Source organism: Tupaia chinensis, unplaced genomic scaffold (assembly GCF_000334495.1).
Source record: "Tupaia chinensis unplaced genomic scaffold, TupChi_1.0 Scaffold000090_1, whole genome shotgun sequence".
Lineage (NCBI taxonomy): Eukaryota > Metazoa > Chordata > Mammalia > Scandentia > Tupaiidae > Tupaia > Tupaia belangeri.
This window is the reverse complement of record NW_006159552.1, coordinates 406,882-429,465: the sequence shown is the minus strand read 5'-3', so window position 1 is coordinate 429,465 and position 22,584 is coordinate 406,882. Positions and strand designations below refer to the sequence as shown.

Genomic DNA, 22,584 nt, shown 5'->3' with positions numbered 1-22,584 from the left:
AACCAAAAGTTCTACTCCAGAGAATACAAATGATAAGAAAGTTAAACCACCTTGTTGCTAATTAAAAAAAAAAAAAAAAAAAAGCTTTAGTGGTCTAGATGAAAAACCAGTCATAACATTCCCTAAAACGAAAGTCTAATCCAGAGCAAGATCCTAATTCTCTTCAATTCTATGAAGGCTGAGAGAGGGAGGAAGCTGAAAAAGAACATTTAGAATGTAGCAGAGGTTGTCGGTACATGAAATTTGAGAAAAGAAGTCATCTCCATAATATAAAAGTGCAAGGTGAAGCAGCAAGTGCTGATGTAGAAGCTAAGATCATTGGTGAAGGCAGCTCCACTAAATAGATTTTCAGTGCAGATAAACAGCCTACTACTGGAAGACGATGCCGTCTAGGGCTTTCAAACTTAGACAAGAGAAGTTAATGCCTGGTTTCAAAGCTTCAAAGGACAGGCTGACTGGTATGCAGCTGGTAATTTTAAGTAGAAGAATTCTTAGGGCCCTTAAGAATCATGTTAAATCTCCTCTGCCTGAGCTCTGTGAGTGAAACAACAAAGTCGTGATGACAGTTCATCTATCTACGGCATAGGTTATTGGATATTTTAAAGGCCCTGTTGAGACCTACCGTTGAGAAAAAAAATATCCCTTCCAGGATATGACTGCTAGCTGACAACGTGCTTAGTCAGCTAAGATCTCTAATGGATATGTATAAGGAGATTAATATTGTTTTCTGGCCTGCTAACACATCCATTCTGTAGCTCATGGATCAGGGAGTGATTTAGTCTTTCAAGTATTATTATTTAAGGAATACATTTTAAAGGCTATAGCAGCCATAGATAGTGATTCCTCTGATGAATCTGGGCAAAGGCAACTGAAAACCTGCTAGAGAGGACTCACCATACTAGATGCCATTAAGAACATTTGTGATTCATGACAAAAGGTCAAATATGAGTATGGAAAAAGTTGGCTCCAACCCTCATGGATGACTTTAAGGCATTTGAGACTTCAGTCTTAATGAAGCTACTGCCTATGTGGTGGAAATAGCCAGAGAAGCAGAATAAGAAGTGGGGCCTAAAGATGGGACTGAATTGCTACAATCTCATGGTATCACATTATTAAATGAGGAGTTGCTTCTTATGAATCAGCAGACAAAGTGGTTTCTTAAAATGGAATCTACTGTAAAGTTATATGTAATCCAATGTAATATAAAGAAGATTATGACGATAATAAAAATAAATAAATAAAAAAATAAAAAAAAGGAATCTACTTTTGGTGAAGGTGCTATGAACACTGTTGAAATGACATAAAAAGATTTAAAATATTTATAAACTTACTTGACAAATCAACAACATGGTTTGAAAGAACTGGTTCTAATTTTGAAAGAAATTCTACTATGTGTAAAATACAATCAAACAACACTACATGCTACAGAGAAATCTTTCATGAAAGGAAGTATCAATCAATGAGGCAAACTTCCTATTTTATGAAGTTGCCACAGCCACGTCAAACATTCAGCAACCTCCACCCTGATCAGTCAGCACCCATCAACATCAAGACGGGACCCTCCACTAGCAAAAAGATTACAACTTGTTGAAGGCTCAGATAATCATTCGCATTTTTTGGCAATAAAGTATTTTTTAACTAAAGTGCACACAGTTTTTAGACATAATGCCATTGCACACTTAATAGACTGCAGCAGAGTGTAAACATTACGTGCAGTGGGAAACCAAAAACGCTCATGTGACTTGTTTGATTGTGGTGGTCTGGAACCGAATCTGCAATATCTGAGAAAAATATTAACAGTGTACTTCTATTAATGCTGTTAGTATTAATGCTTAGTAATATTAAATATGTTTTCTAAAGCAGTATCTTTTTGCATCAACAAAAGGTGTACAAGAAGGTATTGGCCACAAACTTCAGGAATGGAAAGAAAAACTGCTGCGTTTTCAAGTTTTGTTCCCATGGAAATTGCTGTGCAATACAAAATTTGGATTTTACAGGAAAACACAGATCACACTGAACAGGATATATGTCTTACTTTTTCTTTTGAATATTGCCCATGATTAACTCTGTTGCAATGTAGGTCAATGTCTATTTCCTTAGGATCTCTGAACTGATATGAGACAAGGAGGGTCCCTGAGGATGAGAGGGTGGAAGAGAAAGATTCCTGTACCTACAGCACTGCAGGCAAACAGAGGAAATTAGAAAAAAAAATAATAATTGCAAAGTAAAAGCAGGGAAATGATCTCTATCCAACTTGAAGTTTAACAACAACAGCAAAGAAAGAAAGAAAAAAACATCTACGAAATAGGACCTGTGAGTTCTGAACCAGAAATATACTAATTTGCTATGACAGTAATTCCACTGGGTTAGGAAAAAGATGTTTGTGTATTTATGACTGATGAATAAAAAACAAGAAGAAACTGACATAGGAAGGTATTTCTGACAATTAACTAAAACTCTAGAGGCTCTACTTCTTATGTTGCCAATAACCTACATGTAAAGAAATCAGCATCTGGGGGCCAGCAGATGGCATGCTGGTTGAGGTATTGGACTCCCACGTGGCTGACCATGGTTCAAATCCCTGGACCTGGAGGCCTTAAAACTCAGGTCCCTCGGGCTCTGGGTGTGAGTGACCAAAATCCAGAGAGGAGTTGGAGAAGGGGGGGTGATTTCTCTCTTTCTGTTTCTCAGGCGAGTATATATACCCTATAGCAAAAACTAAAAAACACATCTCTAAGCTTTAGTTTCTTTCCACTAAATATTAAAATCCTTGCCAGACTTTATAAGAGATGATACGTAAGAGATGATCCAACACAAGTATCTAGCAAACACTAATTCGAGAATCAGAAGAAACAAGGAAAACTAACATTCAGTATTCAAAATATCCAGTGAGAGGTAAAACTAGGAAACAAGGCTGGCCCTAGGGTGAGGACAGGATGCCCAGGTATCAGAGAATACAAAGCCCAGCACACTACATCTGCTCCCAGTCACTCGAATGTCCTTTATGAATCTGTGCCTTAGCATTTTGGATCTCTCATGAACCTATGGTCAGCAGGACATGGTGTCACTTTGTTCTTTCTGCAAGCCATCCTCCATACTACCAAATCTCCCTTCTTAGAATGTAAAACCTAATCAGGTCACACCCTTCTAAAAGTCTAATGGCTGGCCAGAATGTTCAGATCAAGTTCAAACATTTTAGCTTAAATAATTCAAGTCAACATGGTAAATACATGGCCATGTTTAAGGCCATAATTCTCTTGCTGCCACTCTAACTAAACATAGCAATGATGAAAAATTTTTAAAAAGGGAACCAGCAGTTAGCATAATGGCTATGTCGCTGGACTCCCACTTAGTCGATCGCGATTCGAGTCCTGGACCCGGTGGCTTAAACTCACACCGGGCGCGTGTGCATGCGTGCCCAAGATCCTGATAGGAGAATGGAGGAGAAGAGATTGCGGCATAGCCATCCCCCCTGGGGGGTGATTTCTCGCTTTCTGTCTCTCTGTCCCTCTCTCTGTCTGTCTGGCGAGCGCATGCGCCCAGTAGCAAAAACCTCTCAAAAAGAAGAAGATGCATATGGCAGCAGACGAAGCTTCACAGGAGGATTTGATCCAATATGCCCACCGGCTTTGTCATTTAACAGGAGGATGGGAACTCGAAGCCACCAATATAGGAATGGATCTAGACTAGAAGACCCTAGAGCTGGTGGTGGCAACCACAAAGCCATCAATAATATAAGAAAAGGATGGGGGTGGAGTAAGGGCTCCTATTCGATAAAGGCTTACAAACCAAATTCTTAAAAATTATACTAATGTAAAGAAAGAAAACCAGCAAGATATTTAATTGAAGGAAGAACTTACTGCAGAGGAAATGAAAAGAATAGCCATTCTGAAAATGACTTTAAAATCGCTCTCTTTAATAATAACTTAAAATATAGCTTTTTAAAGAGACCACAAAAAAAAATCACCAGCCAAAAAATATGAAATTAAAAACAAAACAATGACAAAAGATATAAAAAATGAATCAAGTTAAATTCTGAAAAGAAAAGATGTATTCAGAAAAACTCAAAATACAAAGCTTGAAGAAAGGCATGGGTCTTAAAAAAAAAACAAACAAAAAAAAACTAGAGGGACCAGCAGTTGGCGTACTGGCTATGTCGCTGGACTCCCATGTAGTCGACTGCAGATCAAGTCCCAGGCCTGGTGGCTTAAACTCATGCCGGGCGTGTGTGCGTGCGTGCCCAAGATCCTGAGAGGAGAATGGAGGAGAAGGGACTGCAGCGTGGCCATCCCCCCAGAGGGTGATTTCTTGCTTTTTGTCTCTCTGTCTTTCTGGCAAGCGCACACGTCTTAAAGCAAAAACCTCTCCCAAAAAAAGACAACAACTAGAAACCTCACAGTGTGAATAAACTCCAAAAGAATGGGTGCATTTTGTTAAGATGGGTGACTTTCTTCATCCCTCACCATCTAGCACAGCCTCAGGACACAGCCAGAAACCACCCAAGTATACTGAAAGCAGGGAGTGAGAGAAGGATGCCTGGTCTTCAAAGCAGGAAGCCTGGACTACCAAAACTTAGATTCTGCAGGACTTAGAGGTTGCAGACATTTACTAGCCTTGAATCCTACCTTAGAAGAAGATGGGCAAGTTGGAATTTGCCCCTGGTGCTAACAGTATTTGAGAAATGGGTATTTCCATATTAGAAGTAGAACATGTTAGTCCTCCCCAAAGTCACTCGGAGAGCGAGTCATAAATACACTGGCATATTTATGACCGTTTAAAAGATGGAAGATTTAGAAAACGCGGTGAGTGCCCATAATTTCATGTTTCAACATTTATTTTAGCCAAAGAAACATCTCTAGCCTTGAAGATTTATTACAATTAGACAAGGTCTTGAATCACAGGTAATGTATAAATGACATTGTGTTCTTAAACAACGGAGGGAAAAAAAACCTTTCCTGGAAGCTTTGTAAAGTCCAATGAGACGTTATTACCTGTTTTCCCTATGTGAAAGGATTGTTAGTTCTTTCCAGATTTACTACCCAGGAGGGACCGGGACCCCTCACACAGGTATAATAGGAAAACACTGCACCAACATCCGTGCCAGACCCTGCCGCACTGTGTTAGGCACAGGAAAAAAACCTGATGAGACTTTTTTTTTTTTATTTTTGGAGAGGTGTTTTTTTTGTTTTGTTTTGTTTTGTTTTGTTTTGTTTGCTATAGGGCGTGTGCACTCGCCAGACAGACAGAGAGACATAAAGGGAGAAATCACCCCCCAGAGGGGATGGCCACACCACAATCCCTTCTCCTCCATTCTCCTCTCGGGAACTTGGGCATGCATGCACACGCGCCCAGCGTGAGTTTTTTAAGCCACCAGGTCCGGATGCAAACCGTGGTTGACTACAGGGGAGTCCAGTGACATAGCCATTATGCTAACTGCTGGTCCCAAAACCTGATGACACTTCTAAACTTACCATCACAATGACCTGGAATGTGGAGAAAAAAAAAAAAAGTTTGTTTTGCTTTCTCTGTGAAACTTAAGTCTTCCACTACAGGAAAGAGAGCAGAGAATATATTAAGAATTAAATTCCTAAGAACACTGTCCTAAATTCCTAAGAATGTGCGGCTACAGGAATACATAGTTGAATTTCGCTTCTCTTCAAAATTCTGCATGAAGGTGGTCTTTGCGTAAACGAGCACTACAATATGAAAATGAAACAAGAGAGAGAGAGAGAGAGAGTAATGAAATCACAAGGCCCCAAGAACCGTGATGGCTCTAAACCTCTGTCACAAAATGTTAATCTTACCATTCCTTTTGCTTATCTCTCCATTCATTGCTATTCATTTAATGGTCTGGGGAGCTGTCAGGGATATTCGGTAAAAGCAATTTATCTTTCAGGATAATCTCCAACCCATTATTCAAAACTTTTTTTTTTTAGCTTTAAGCAACACAGAATTGGAGAATAAGGGGGCTGGGTGGAGAAGGAAGGTAACAGGGGGTGGGGGGGTGTGAGTAAGCAAAGAGGTAACATATTAACGCAGTTTTTTCAAAGGAGATATTTTAAGAGCTGTTCCCTGTATTTCGCACTGAGAAAGCACAATAAACCAAGAGTTGAGCCAGAAAGGGTTCTTCTGTTTGAAGCCGGGCTGCACCTCCATGGTGAGTGACACGCCGGGCTCCGGAGGTTTGCTTACACAAGCCAGACCCAGCTGTGCTAGAAGCTGCACTGCTACTCTGAAGTTAAGGGGCAGAAAAGGGACCTGAGCAATCACCAGAGAACATTAGTATGAAGATGTAAAAAGATAGCCCATTCATTTTTTCCTTATTTGTGTCAAGGGAAAAAGAATCGGAGGCTCAATGTGGGAAAGGAATTTTTAAAACCTTTTTCAACTCGTTCCTTGGTTCCTTTCTATTTATATACATACATTTAAAACGTACTCGACATGCAGAATACATCAAAAGTGGCTGTCTTTTCAAACTGGTTTGGAATTTTCTCTCATTTTCTTTGACTTTCACTTTTTGCTACTGCTGTATTAAGCCACGATATTTGCACAATTATCATGTGATCGTTTTAAGTATCCTTTTTTGTTCATTTAATGAGTATGTATAGAGCAGCTCCTAAGGCCCTGATGTTATTCCAGGCACAGGGCACAGGAGTGAAGCCTGGAAGCAAAACTCCCTGCCCTGTAGCGCTTGCGTTCTAGTGAGAGGAGAAGAAAAGCTGCTATAAACAGGTAAAATATGTATCATTCTGGTGGTACTAATTGGCATGGAGAAAAATGAAGCAGGGGGAACCAGCAGTTAGCGTAATGGCTATGTTGCTGGACTCCCACGTAGTCCACCTCAGTTCGTGTCCCGGACCCGGCGGTGGCTTAAAACTCACGCCGGGCGCGTGTGCGTGCGTGCCCAAGATCCCGAGAGGAGAATGGAGAAGAAGGGATTGCGGCGAGACCATCCCCCCTGGGGGGTGATTTCTCGTTTTCTGTCTCTATGTCTCTCTCTGTCTGTCTGGCGAGCGCACGCGCCCTACAGTGAAAATCTCTCCAAATAAATAAATAAATAAATAAATAAATAAAAATAAAATAAAATAAAATAAATGAAGCAGGGAATGGGAATGGGGAATGCTAGGTTGCATTTTTTAAAAGGTGAGGTTTGAGGGTTGGAGGGTGGTGCGGCGGTAAAAAGCGACACTGTGAAACTGACCCGCGTGGGAGGGTTCCTGGTTCACACAGGCACCCATGACTCAGGACTGGCTGGGGCTGGCATGGGGGGTGGATTACAATGTAAGGACTGCTTTGGGGGTGCTATCTCTCTATTTCTCTAATTCACGAAATAGATAAAGGAATAAACCTTTAAAAAAGGGAGAGACCAGCAGTTAGCGTAATGGCTATGTCCCTGTACTCCCATGTAGTCGCGGTTTGAGTCCCGGACCCGGTGGCTTAAACTCACGCCGGGCGCATGTGCATGAGTGCCCAAGGTCCCGAGAGGAGAAGGGAGGAGAAAGGATTGTGGCGTGGGCATCCCAGCTGGGGGGTGATTTCTCACTTTCTGTCTCTCTGTCTCTTCCTGGCAAGGGCATGCGCCCTATGGCAAAAACCTCTCCAAAAAAAAGAAAAAAAAAAAAAAGGAGACCTCCCTGAGCAGAGCTAAACATTATAGCAACGCAGGAAGCGTGGGACAGTAGTTCCCGGAGAAGTCATGGTAACTAAGAGCTTGAAACCTGCCATGTTCCCGGCACGGGGCCAGGCACTTTACAAGCAGTCCGCCATTTGAGGATCATGACAAGTCTGTGCGTCAGGCTCTACTAGTGTATCTACGTTACATCTGGAAAAACTGAAGCTCAGAACAATTAAGGAGCTTGCCTACGGTCACAGTTAATAAGGTGTGGAGCTGGGATTAACACCAGGGAAAAAATAATACTATAAGAGAAACAACCAAACCATTGCAAATATGCACAGGGGCTCATGGGCACACATCCACACACACACACACACACACACACACACACACACACACACACACTCCCCATATGAATCCTTTTTTACATTGCTTTATTCTATAACCACAAGCTGGACGAATAGAATTGGTAACCTAATTTCTCTGTGCAATTTAACAGCAACTTGATGCTTCACTTTCTTTAAAAATAAGGTGACTGGGGTCAGCTGGTGACGTGGTGGTTAAGCTGCTAGATCCTATATGGTTGGCGTCTTGGACCTGAAAAATATGCCAAGCACGCATACATATATGTCCATAATCCCAAAAGAAGAAAAGCAAGAGAAAGGAGGGTGGCATGATAATCCCCCACAGGGGTGCTTTCTACCTTTCTCTTTCTCTCTGTCTCTGTTACTCTCCAGCGAGTGCACTCACCCTATGGTAAAAACCTTAAAAAAAAAAAAAAAAAAAAGGAGAGAGTCAATAAATGCACCTTAAGGGCAACTCCCTACCCCCACTGCAACCTCCAGCTCAATCTCACCCTTATCTCTTCCCTTCAGAGTTCCACCCTGTTAGGGATAGATGAAAGAGCTTCCAGGTCATGCTCTGAAAGCCCCTAGCTCAGGGCCACAAAAGGCCTCCAACTTAGGCTTCCCTGTCCATCTCTCCCAGAAAGCATGGTCTTCCCAGGTGGAACAGCCCCTGAGAGGCTTAAAGCCAGGGTTAAAAACAAAATAAAACCATACTTTAAAAAGAGAAAAAAGACTCCGAAATATTTTATTAATAGATACTGGTTATCTAACTGCGGGGAGGATATGATGGAGACAAATGGCATGGGGAGGAAAAATAATACAGGAGAGAAACAAACAAAGACACGTAAGGAAGCCCCTATGCAGACCCAGGCAAGCTGCACTTCAGGAGGAAAGCTCAGAGCAGTGGCAACAGGACAGAAGTGGGGGGTCCCCCTAGAAGACAGAGACCTCCTGGGGCTCACAAAGGATTCAGAGTAGACAGGGACATAAGCTCGGAATTTTCCATAATATTCCTGAGCACAGGAATGGAGAATGTATATGAAAGTTTATTACATGTGACAGAACTGGCATAGCAGAAGGTCAAGGGGGCATGGGAACTTACGAAAAACCCTGCGAGTTACGATCTAATGGTTAATGTAATCTTTTCAAGAAGTCTAACGCAACCAAAAAGGGTAAGAAAAGAAGGGGGAAGGGCTGAGTGATTGGAACCTGAGCCCTAAGAAATGAGCCTGCTCTTGGTGTGAGGGAAGAGGGGCAGAGAGTAGGGGCGAGGCTGAGATGGGGGAGTTACAGGTGCAAATCCGTGTATCACAATGGCCAGTCTGGTACGTGGAGGTCTCAGTCTGTCATTGCCTTCCTAACAGAAATATCTGCAATGGGACGGATTTAAGAGAACAGAGGTTTACCTGCCAGACTCGGGATTCCGCTGGCTGGCAACTCCAGGATAACCTACTGCACCATCAGGAGACGCACAGAAGGTGGTGAGGGCGTGCGGAGAGAGAACAAGCTGTGGGCAGCTCTCTCCCAGAGCACTCAGCTCTTGCGAGACTAGCCCTTTCCCACGAGCGCTAGAACACACTGAGACGTTGTTCATCTCTTCAGTAGTGTTGCCTTCACGATGCAGTCCCCCTTCTCCAAACATGACCCATTTACTGAGCACCGGACCTCACCGCCTCCCTGCACCAAGCTCCGAAACATGAACTTTGGGGGCAAGCCATTATCCAAACCACAGCAGAGGCCAAGGTCAGAAAATAAAGAAAGATCCAGGGTTTGTCCTGGGGTAAGAAGAGAACCCTGGGATTTCCAAAGGAGAAAGGCTTCGCCTTGCACGTTAGTTTTCACACAGAGGACCACTTTTACATTTTGAACTAGAGAAAGAGAAGTCACTCTGAAAACACATCAGCGTAGGGGGACCAGCAGTTAGTGTAATGGCTATGTCACTGGACTCCCATGTAGTCGACTGTGGTTCGCGTCCCGGACCTGGTGGCTTAAAACTCACGTCGGGCGTGTGTGCGTCCATGCCCAAGATCCCGAGAGAGTGGAGGAGAAGGGATTGCGGCATGGCCATCCCCCCTGGGGGGTGATTTCTCGCTTTCTATCTCTCTGTCTCTCTCTGTCTGTCTGGCAAGTGCACGTGCCCTATAGCAAAAAACTCTCCAAAAAAAAAAAAAAAAAAAAAAGAAAGAAAACACATCAGTGTTCAAGAGACTTTATTATATAGTCTTTTGTTTTGTTCTATTTTTTTTTTTTTTTCACAACAACAGCGCTGCGTGCCTGCCACATGGACATTGGGCGTGGATGTGGCTAACCCCCAGGAGCCCTGCCATGACAAACGGGGATGGAGAGCAGAAGGACAGGTGTGAAGGGCGGGCGTTTTTTTTTTTTTTTTTTGGAGAGATTTTCACTGTAGGGCGCGTGCGCTCGCCAGACAGACAGAGAGAGACAGAGAGACAGAAAGCAAGAAATCACCCCCCAGGGGGGATGGTCACGCCGCAATCCCTTCTCCTCCATTCTCCTCTCGGGATCTTGGGCACGCACGCACACGCGCCCGGCGTGAGTTTTAAGCCACCAGGTCCGGGACACGAACCGCGGTCGACTACGTGGGAATCCAGCGACATAGCCATTACGCTAACTGCTGGTTCCCAAGGGCACTAGCTTTTATGGAGCTCAAAGGTGACTGTGCTTTGTGGCACTGAGAAGCCTGCTTGCCAATCTCAGGCTGTCCTCTGTTTCTCTCAGATTACACATGTAAGAGGCAAAATGGTTATTTCAGCTCTACGAAAACTGGAAACATGCAAGAGTCTTCAAAAAGTTCACAGAAAGTACATGTTATGAAAAGTGTGAATGAATTCCCATTTTTCTTTACACCAAAACAAACTCATGCTTTCATTCCATTTTCCTAGGAACTTGAGAAGTCTGCTTATATTTCAGTAGGAAGGTAGCATGCACAGAAGCCTACTTGATTCAGAATACAATTAAACACAAAAATACAACTTAAAAGGAGAGAACTGGGCCCAGCAGGTGGTATAGTGGTTAAGGTGCTGGATTTCTTCATGGTGGACCACAGTTCAAGTCCCAGACCTGGCAGCTTAAAAATCACACTGGGCATACACGCATGTGTGCCAAAAAATCCCAAGAGGGGAACGGAGGAGAAGGGATTGTGGCATGGCCATCGCCCCAAGGGATGATTTCTTGCTTTCCTTCTCTCTGTCTCTTTGGGGAACGCATGTGCCCTATGGCAAAAACCTTACCAAAAAGAAAAAAAAAATCGAGAGAATAACATGTCTTCACTGCAACTCTATACTTCTCATCCGATCTATCAGATGGATGAGCTGCTTTTCTGGATGGCCAAAGATCACTATTACAGTTATCTTTTTGTTTCTTTTGAGGTTTCTGCCCTAGGGCCTGTGTGCCACTGGATATAGAGAGAGGGAAGTGAGAAATCAGCCCCAGGGAGGATGGCCACGGTGCAATCCCTTCTCCTCCAATCTCTTCTTGTGATTTTGGGTACACATACACACACGCACACACGCACACACGCACCCACGCACGCACGCACACACACACACACACCTAGAGCGATTTACAAGTCGCTGGGTCCGGGACTCAAACCATGGTTGGCCTGTGAGAATCCAACACCTTAACTACCAAGCCACATGCTGGCCCCTAATTCTTTATATGTCTAAAACGCTCCCCTACGATCTAAAACAGTGCAGAAATAATACGATTCAATAATTCTTATTAAGTCAAAGCTATGATTATAAGCATTCATGTCTAACTTGGGGGACTACAGTAGCGTTTGGAACATTTGGTGCCACCCTGAGTATGTGCCATGCTCTGTCCAGACCCACAATACAATGCGACTGGAGCCAGGAGTTCCCTGTGCACCTCAGCCTGTTGTGGTAGCATGTGACCTGCTGTGACCCGTTCTCACACACACACAACAAGCTAGAGACTCAGGCCTTGCAGTGTCCCTGGACCCCCTGGGCATGGCACAAGATAAATGCAGAAAATATTTACTGAATAAAAAAGGGGGAAGGAAAAAAAGGTTATTCAGGATGGACAAAGGTACCATGAAAAAAAAGTTAAAGAAAGAGTGATTATGTTTTAGAGGACAAAAGAAAAATAAGAAAGAAAAATATGAAAACAGCCACAGCATGCCGTGAAGAAGCAGATTTAACCAAAGCTCGTGCTATTCTCTTCATGAAACCAGAAATGGAGGTGTTTAAGATTACCCAGGGAAGCAAAACAAGCTTCCATACAGGAAGAAAGATGTAAAATCCCCATTTCGAACATGTTAGTGTATTGGAGGCGAACGTTTCTATATTTACGCTTGAACTGGCAAAATCGGAAACGTCAAAAGCCTAATTTGCAGGGTTAAAAGTCACTTCCTTCCTGTTTTCCAGACAAACGCAGACTAGATAGGAATTAGGATGCTGTGTACTCCACGTGTTGCTTTTACACACTCTCTATTAACTACTTCAGTCTTAAATCCCCAAACGTACAAATTGCTAAAGAGACTAATCAACACAGTATAAAAAGAGTTATCTTCAGATTTTCTTTCTTATTAGTTAAAGTTTTCTCCTTCGAGGATATTATTATTATTTTTTTAAGTGCCAGAGGAGTCATGCTAGCCAGAGACAGAGCAGGACAAAACACCCCCATGGGACACGGCCATGTCGCAATCCCTTCTCCTTGTCTCCATCCTGCTGGGATTTTGGACACGTATGCACATACACACAGAGGGTGTTTTTCTTTTCTTTTCTCTTCTTTTCTTTTCTTTTCTTTTTTTAAAGAGTTATTTTATTTAACTTTATTTATTTTAATTTGACCAGAGAGAGACAGAGTGAGAGTAAGAATTCATGCATGAGAGAGAGAGAGAAAGTGAGGAAGCAACCCACCGGGTCTGGGACTCGAACCATGGTTGACCAAGTGGGAGTCCAGTGCCCTTAACCACCACGCCACTAATACACATAAAATAGTTTTTCTTAATATGTTTTAGGGCTCTGGATGTCTTAAGAACATTTTACCCTTCAGAAAGAATGTATGAATTGTGAAAAATTAAGAAGAGCCCTGGGCATGGTGTACATGCTTATAAAAAAGATGAATGCAGAGGAACAGAGCCAATGCATCTTGTTCAGAAACAGGGAACTTTTGCTGGTACAGAAGGAACGCAGTGCTTACCATCCTGACACCTGTGTTCCCCGTGAGCAAGGGAAAGTGCATTCAGGGCATGGCACCGGCTCAGCCTGGCACAGGTTTCTTACACTCGGGAAAGGCAGGGGACCGCTGGGGTCCTGGGACACCACTCACGTCCTGCCTTCCTTGGACTCTTCCTAGGTGTCCTATGGCATCACCTTACGCTAATGAATAAGCAAAGGAACACAAGCACATTTAAAGTCAGAGTGATTTTTTTTTTTTTTTTTTTGGGGAGTGTTTCGTCAATGGGAAGAAAACGGGAAATCACCCCCCAGGGGGGGATGGCCATGCCACAATCCCTTCTCCTCCATTCTCCTCTTGGGATCTTGGGCACGCACGCACACGCACCTGGCGTGAGTTTTAAGCCACCGGGTCCGGGACGCGAACCGCGGTCAACTACGTGGGAGTCCAACGACATAGCCATTATGCTAACCGCTGGTTCCCAAGTCAGAGTGATGTTTTAAGAAGGAGGGGGCTCAGCACCAGGGCCAGGCCGCATATGGAGCCAGAGCAGTCTCTCCCACTGACTTCACACCTCCACGTCTGCTTTCCCTGCTGTAAAACAGGACGGACGGCATTTTTTTTCTGTCTTATGAATCTCTATCAGGGTTTACCTACTTATAAAATTCTTTAAGAGTCTTTTATATAGAGTACAATAAAAATAAAAAGAAGTCTTTTTTTCCACACACGTCTTATCTCCCAGGACTTGAAGGGACAGTTACCTGGAAGTGAGAACACAGGGCAAAGGTTCCACGAGGGGCCTTTCCTCTAAAACTGCTGCCATCCTGAAATTTGCTAGTTTCTGCCAACACCTCCCAAATTTCCCTAATTCTTTCTGCTTCGATTCAAAATGCACACTGCCTACAAATGGTTGCTAAGACCCTGTTTCAACCCAGAAGTTCCTTCATACAGGTTTCAGGGGGAATTTCCCACGGTTCACTCTCAGTGTCAAAGTCTTCTATGACTGGGCTGCATCCCTGCCCAACCCTACCTGAAGAGACCACAGCTAAGAGGTCACGGGTTTCCCCCAATATTAGTTCGGGGGTGGAAAGGCGTGTACCCAGAAACAAACCTCACTTATGATATGGAAATCTGAAGGAACGGTGGCTGCTTTTCATGTTAAGAATGATCAGAAAGCCAGAACACAGATGCACAAACGAGATTAAAGTTTGATTTTCTCTTTTGCTTACATAACCCTACGGGTACACAGAGAGGGACAGTATGGAATCCCCGTACTTATCAGGGACCTTACTTTCTTCCATCGATGGCTCCACTATCCACATCACATGACTTCCAGTCTTGGACCCAGAAGGACTGCCAGAATCCCCGACAGCACATCCATCTTCCTATGAAGGGGATCCATTCCTTTCTCATTCATGGATTCTTTCAAGTAGCTGCACACACTGTGTCTACTTGAAAGCAGTTACTTAGAATGTAGTCACGTGTCCACACTTAGCTTTATGTACGGATATCTGGAACATTAGTGTGAAAGAATATATACTCGGATAAAATTGAGAATTCCTTTACTCGGAAGGGGGAGAACAGGAATTGGGGGGGCAGCCAACGGCTTTTCCCATACTACCGAAGCAGACTGCCAACCAAAGAATGAGATGCTAGCCCTTTCCCAGAGCACCACCGATTACTCCAAGTATGTCTTTGGAGGCCTGCACCCTCAGCTCTCGGTGAGGCGAAGGGTTTGCCACAGCACTCTCCAGTAAGTTGATGAATGAGGCCTCAGAACGCCTCCCTTTCTTCTCCTCCATCTGCTCTGACAGAAGGGAGAGAAGGGTCTAAAGTGGAGAAAGAGAAAGTGTTGGAAGATACAAACTGGTTCTGATGCTGGTTCCTAAGCTCTGAGAAAGGAATGAGGTCCTGCTTGTTATGGTTTTTCTTAAGAATGTAAAGACGTTGTGGCTCTAAGACCTTTGCTTCGGACACAACCAGTGTGCGGAAATAAAAATGTCCCACTCGGCACCCTCTGCTATCTTCTGAGGGGAGAAGTGGCCTTCTTGCCTGTTCCCACAAGATGCATTTGGAAGGGGAGGCCACCTTTTGGCCTGTGGACTCCTGGGGAGTTCACACTCATAACAGTTTGGTGGGCAGAGCCCCCTTGGAGAGAGCAGCAAGAGACTTCCACAGCTGCTCAAGGGGGTGCTCGCCCACTGCCACACGGGCAGTTCACACCTCCAGGATGCAGATGAGCAGGCCTCCAGAGGCACCAAACACGGGAGAAGAATGGCAGCTAATATGGAGGCAGCTGGGCTGGGCAAGCAGAGGGAAGAGCCCATCCTCAGCATCCTTAGGGAGACTCGAACAGATCACAACTCAGAAATAGGACAAAGCAGCAAGGGAAAAGGAGGAGCAACTACGGACCAAGACAGAGCTCCAGAAAATTAAACCCTCGTTGCTTTGCAAGCTACACAACAGAAACCCTAGGGAAACGGATGAACACGGAGGAAAATCAAGTCAAGGTAATGTCCCAGAACGTAGAGAAGAAGACAGAAATACCTTAGCGAGGTGACACCACAGCTGTGAACCGGAATGGATGGAAGCAAGGGACAGTCACGAAATGGAACCCCCCTGAGGCTAGCAGGCCCACCACGTAGCAGACGAGAGCATGACGGGTCACAGCCACCCAAACGCCAGGCAGAATTCTAAATAGGAAAATAAAGAAAGTCACCATAAACTCTTCAGTAGGAAATAAGGAAGGGAGGGAAGGTGAGGGAAGAAAAGGAAGGAAGAGGCAGCAGGTGGCATGGTGGTTAAGGCGCTGGATTCCCATATGGCCAACTGCGGTTTGAGCCCTGAACACGATGGCTTGAAAACCACACCATGTGGGTGCACAGGCATGCCCAAATCCTGAGAGGAGAGTGGAGAAGAGACTGCAGCATGGCCATCCCTTCTGTGGGGTGATTTCTCGCTATCTCTCTCTGTCTCTTTTTCTCCATAGCAAGTACACATGCCCTATGCCCCCCTCCCCCCAAAAAAAATCTCATCAGAAAGAAAGAAAAGAAAAGGAAGGAAAAGAAAGGGGTCTAAGGAGAAGGGAGAAGGGCAAGGTGGGAGAGAGGATTCTAAATTCAAAGAAAGTAGAGCAATAATTCCACAAATCTGAATGGAGGGGTTATGACCTCAGAGCTGAAATAAAATATAACATTAAGCGTGAAACTAAAGAAAAATAACTTTTTAAGAAGTCTTGGAAGTTATGTCATCAATGCAAAACATTACTTGGGGGGTGAACCAGCAGTTAGCGTAATGGCTATGTCACTGGACTCCCACATAGTCGACCGCGGTTCACGTCCCGGACCCGGTGGCTTAGAACTCACGCTGGATGCGTGTGCGTGTGTGCCCAAGATCCCGAGAGGAGAATGGAGAAGGGATTGCGGCGTGGCCATCCCCCCTGGGAGGTGATTTCTCGCTTTCTGTCTCTATTGTCTCTCTCTGTCTGTCTGGCGAGCGCACGCGCCCTATAGCGAAAACCTCTCAAAAACAAAACAAAACAAAAAAAACCCCACATTACTTGGGAAGTACTTCATCACTTCCCCCCCAAGAAAACACGTAACAATAAATAAATCACACTATGAGCGGTAAACAAGAAGGATATTAAAAAATGATAATTAGCCTGAACCCTGTTGAATAAGGCAGCTGTGGAATTAACTGGCATTGCTTGGATATTAAAGAAGAAAAGGCATATGAACTGCAAAAATAAAATGTGATCTAGCATCCTAGCATTTACAATATAAATTATTTCTTCCAAATCTAGGATTCAAAAAGAAAAGAAAAATCGAGGATTCAAGCAGACGATGGCAGGTAAGCAAAAGCATGCACAAGATTTTTTCTGTCCTTGACAAGGGTACAGTGGGATGAAGGGAGTGTTAAATTCCCACAGGTTAAAATACGCTTATGAGAAATAACCAATGATATACAGCTAGAACGTAGCTCTCCAAAACTGGAGGTAGAATACAGTGGAAAGAAAATTAGATCAGTAAGAGACATAAGAAACAAGAAAAAAAAAAAGGACATAAAAAGAGAACCTAAATTAAAAAAAAAAAAATAAAAGTGCAATGACAGAAATTAGCACAAATAATAATCCAAATAGGTGGAAATGCCTCAAATTCTTTTACTAAGATAGAAAAGCTAAGGGCCAGGAATCAGCAGTTAGCGTGATGGCTATGTCGCTGGACTCCCACGTAGTCGACCACGGTTCGCATCCCGGACCCGGTGGCTTAAAACTCACGCCGGGCGCGTGTGCGTGTGTGTGCCCAAGATCCCGAGAGGAGAATGGAGGAGAAGGGATTGCGGCGTGGCCATCCCCCCTGGGGGGTGATTTCTCACTTTCTGTCTCTATGTCTCTCGCTATCTGGCGAGTGCATGCGCCCTATAGTGAAAATTTCTCCAAAAAAAAAGCTAAGGGCCAGCCCATGGCACGGTGGCTGGGGTGGCTAGATCCCACATGACCAAGTGGTTCAAGTTCCAGACTCAATGTCTTGAGAAACATGCAGAGTACGTGTGTGCACACCCGATATTCTGAAAGAAGAAAAAGGAGACGGGGCTGTGGTGTGACCCTTCCCCACAGAGGGTGCTTCCTGTTTTTCTGTTTCTCTCCAGCAAGCATAAGAATCCTCTGACAAGTAAAAAACAACTTATAAAAAGTTTGTGGATTATTAAAAAGAAACCAGTTAGACTATTTTCAAGATACATGCCCGAAACCATGAAATAGAAAGATGGACACAAAGGAATCAAGAAATGCTGATGAAAATAAAGTAAAAGGGGGGAACCAGCAGTTAGCGTAGTGGCTATGTCGCTGGACTCCCACGTAGTCGACCGCGGTTCATGTCCCAGACCCGGTGGCTTAAAACTCAGGCCGGGTGCGTGTGCGTGCGTGCCCAAGATCCCGAGAGGAGAATGGAGGAGAAGGGATTGCGGCGTGACCATCCCCCCTGGGGGGTGATTTCTTGCTTTCTGTCTCTATGTCTCTCTCTGTCTGTCTGGCGAGCGCACGCGCCCTACAGTGAAAATCTCTCCAAAAAAAAAAAAAAAGTAAAAGGGTAATACTGGCATCAAATAAAATGTCATTCAAGGACAGGGTATTAATCAGGAAAAAGATCTTTATACAACTAAAAAATGCAGACTACAGAAAAAAGGCCTGCTAAGTAGCAGCCAGGAACACAAAGTAACATAGTAGCTTACAAATATGTCCAGTGGGGGGAAAAATAAAAAATTCAAGTAGAATTAGACAATGTAATTTAATTTGGAGAAGTTGTAGATAAATCTTCAAACGTGGAAAAGGAAGACAAGGTGGGAAGGGAAGGAGGGAAGAGGGTGCACAAGAAGGTAAGGGTATCCACTGCAGAGTGCTGGAGGCCTGGCTCTGGTTTCCCATTTCTCTGGATGGTATAAAAATTTTTTCATTCTTTTTTCTTTTGGAGAGTTTTTTTTTTTTTTTTTTTTTTTCGCTATAGGGCGTATGCGCTCGCCTGATAGACAGAAAGAGACAGAGAGACGGAAAGCGAGAAATCACCCCCCAGGGGGAATGGCCACACCGCAATCCCTTCTCCTCCATTCTCCTCTCGGGATCTTGGGCACGCACGCACACGTGCCCAGAGTTTTAAGCCACCGGGTCCGGGACGCGAACCACGGTCGACTACATGGGAATCCAGCGACATAGCCATTACACTAACTGCTGGTCCCATGGATGGTATAAAATTTATAACATAAATTATACTATAAATGCTCTACCTGCATTAAAGATGACAAAAAAGAGGGTGAAAAGCAAGCCGTGGGCACCCAGTTGTGGAAGAGGAGCACGGGTGACATCCGGAAAATCAAGAATACAGACACCGCAGGGTGGGATGAGGGTCGTGGAACGCGAGGTGTGCACACCTAGATGGCGCCATCAGACACAGCCAGGAGCAATGCAAAGAATGAAGCAGGGAGCTGGGGAGGCCCCACAATGCCCTGCAAAGCCATGACCTGAAACCAGGCAGAGCGAAAGTAACACAAACACACAGATCGCTTGCAAACCACATGTTGTATCCCAATCTTTCAAAACCAGCAAGATGAAGGTGCTAGAACACATAAATAGCCATCACTCAAGAAATGCTTGCTGAAGGCAGAATAGGAAAGCACATGGCATGAGCCCTGGACGTACACCCCCAGGCCACCACACCAAGGTACACAGTTGTAGTTAAAGGACGTAAGAGTGTTAGAAAGGGAAGGACGGGTGTACTTTCTGCTTACATAAACATTCACAACATTGTGACACAGCAATAACACAAGTGTCCTGCGAGGCTGGAGACCACATGCCTGGCCGTGGGTTTGGATCTCGGGGTTGGCCTGAACACCAGGATGCCCCGGACCCTAAAGAGCTGGAGGGCTAGGGAGAGAGGATCACAGTGTAACGAAACCCTGTTGGGAGTATCTCACTCTCTTTTTTTCTATTTCCATCGAACATTTTTACACTTTAATATATATACATATATATGTGTGTGTGTGTGTGTATATATACACACACACACACACACACATATATTCATACTTTAATCTTTTCAGGTAAGTATTTTTAGGAGCAGAAAATTGTAAGTGCCTGAATATGTTACTAAATTCCTGTGATTCTTATTTGAGGCCTCATAGCCATTACGCTAACTGCTGGTCCCTAGCACTTTCTTTTTTATTTTATTTTATTTTATTTTATTTTTTTAAACAAACGTTTATTCTTAAATGTACAACACGCTCTAAGACAACACTTCATTCTAGCTGTAGCTGCTACGGTGGGGAATCCAGATGTTTAAATAGGAAAGGAATCCAGGGTGGTTGCCATGGTCCAGACACAAGGAGCACCTTACTTCTTGCCAGATTTCTTAATTGCACCTGAGGCCAGGCGGCCTTTCCCCACCGCCTTCGCTTTTAGCTCCTCGAGCTGCTTCTGCTCTTCTTTTTGCTTCTGCTTGAAAGTCTTATCCTCCTCGTCCATCTCCTTGGCGTGCTTCTTGGGCTGTTTCAGGGACTTCTTCTTGCCACCTTCGCGGCCAGACATCGCGCCTGCCGACCCTCTCCCGGTCTAGCACTTTCTTGATTGGGGTTCCTTGCATAGTAAAATTAAAATTCTGGAAGTCTGAGTCTTACAACATATTTTTTTTCCTTTTTAAAAAGATTGTTCTGGCTATTTTTGATCCTTCGCAATTGAATATGAGTTTTAGAACAGTTTGTCAAATTCGAAGACCTAATGTAGGAGCTAAAACTATAAACCTATGAGAAGAAAACATAAGGATGAATCTTTTTTTTTCTTTTTTTTTTTGGAGAGGTTTTTGCTATAGGGAGTGTGCTCTCACCAGACAGCCAGAGAGAGACAGAGAGACAGAAAACAGGAAATCATCCCCCAGGGGGAGATGGCCACGCCGCAATCCCTTCTCTTCCACTCTCCTCTCGGGATCTTGGGCACGCATGCACACGCACCCAACATGAGTTTAAGCCACCGCGTCCAGGACTCGAACCACAGTCGACTATGTGGGAGTCCAGTGACATAGCCATTACGCTAACTGCTGGTCCCAGGATGAATCTTTATAATTTCAGATTTGTCAATTTAGATATGACACCATAAGTGCAAGTAACAAAAGACAAAAATGATCAACTGAACTTCATCAGAATTTAAAAGTTTTGTGCTTCCAAAGCTATCATGAAAGAAGTGAAAGGCAAACCACAGACTGGGAGAAATCATTTGCCAATTATGCATCGGGTAAGGGATATATACTAAAATACATAAAATCTCTTACAACTCAGTGGTAAATAAAGAGACAGTCAAATTAGAAAGTGAGCAAAGCATCTGTCTAGACATTGTTCCAGAAACGATATACAGATTACCCATAAACATATGAAAAGATGCTGGTCTTCATTAGTCATAAGGGAAATGTAAATCAAAAGCCACGATTCTGGTGACTGCGAAGTCCAAAAACCTAGGCCTGTAGCATAGCTGACAGCACAGAGGATGGCGGGCGTTGTAGAAAGAGAAAAGCCTTCTGATAGTTCTTTCTTTTATAACAACCAGCTCTCCCGTGGACTAAGACTTACTCATAAGAGGTAGAACTCACAAGTCTCTCAAGACGTCATTGATCTATTCATGAAACTGTTGCCTCCTAATACAATCACCGTGATCCTGTCACCACCAAGTAGATCTTACAGCCTTCCAACATCACATTCCAGAACGTGAAATTTTAGGGGGCAAACCATGAGCCAAACTGTATCCAAGGTACCTTAACGTTTATTGGTGGTTGTGGGAAGCCCTTCATTGTTTTGAGTAACACAGACATGAAGTGGGCTGGCCCCAAAGCCTAGTCGTTAAGGTGAACTGCATCCAATATCGTTTGAAATCGCAGGCCTGGCAGGTTGGAAAACTTGCTGGGTGTATGCCCCACCTCCTGACAGGATGGAGAAATGGAGAAGAGATTGTTGTGTAACCATGCCGCATTGAGGGCATTTCCTGCTCCTCTTCTTGGCCATCTCTCTGCTGAACACATGCACCTTCCAACAATTAAAGGACATGAGGCAGGAGGGACCAGCAGTTGGTATAATGGCTATGTCGCTGGACTCCCATGTAGTCGACCGTGGTTTGAGTCCCGGACCTGGTGGCTTAAACTCACGCTGGGCGCGTGTGTGTGCGTGCCCAAGATCCCGAGAGGAGAATGGAGGAGAAGGGATTGTGGCGTGGCCATCCTTCCTGGGGGGTGATTTCTCGCTTTCTGTCTCTCTCTCTCTCGGTCTTTCTGGCGAGTGCACACGCCCTATAGCAAAAACCTCTCCAAAAAAAAAAAAACCATATTAAACCGCAGTTCAAGTCTTTGAGCTGGCAGCTTAAAACTCACACTGGATGCATGTGTGTGCACACCAAAAATCCTAAGCAGAGAACAGAGTCTTGAGAAGGGATTGCGGCATGGCCATGCCCCCTGGAGGGTGATTTCTTGCTTTCTGTCTTTTTGTCTCTGTCTCTCTGGCAAGTACATGTGCTCTATAGCAAAAAATCTCTCTTAAAAAAAAAAAGTCTTGGGAACCAGCAGTTAGCGTAATGGCTATGTCGCTGGATTCCCACATAGTCGACCGCGGTTCGTGTCCTGGACCCGGGTGCCTAAAACTCACGCCGGGCGCGTGTGTGTGTGTGCCCAAGATCCCGAGAGGAGAATGGAGGAGAAGGGATTGCGGCGTGACCATCCCCCCTGGGGGGTGATTTCTCGCTTTCTGTCTCTATGTCTCTCTCTGTCTGTCTGGCGAGCGCACGCGCCCAACAGTGAAAATCTCTCAAAAAATAAAAAAGTCTTGAAGGCAGACCAGAGTTCTAGAATCATACTTTCTTTATTCTACCATCTTCTAAAACAAAAGATTTAGTTATTCACTCATGTAATAAATATTTTGGAGTACTGATATAGGTTAACA

The 22,584-nt window shown here is 44.2% G+C and overlaps 1 protein-coding gene and 1 pseudogene across 3 annotated transcripts in view; both read right to left on the bottom strand.

Annotated features, from left to right (window-relative positions):
- GMDS (GDP-mannose 4,6-dehydratase) overlaps positions 1-22,584 on the bottom strand; it is an 806,940-nt gene that overhangs the window by 476,910 nt on the left and 307,446 nt on the right. The window lies entirely within an intron of this gene.
- Positions 19,855-20,264, bottom strand: LOC114006831 (translation machinery-associated protein 7 pseudogene; annotated as a pseudogene).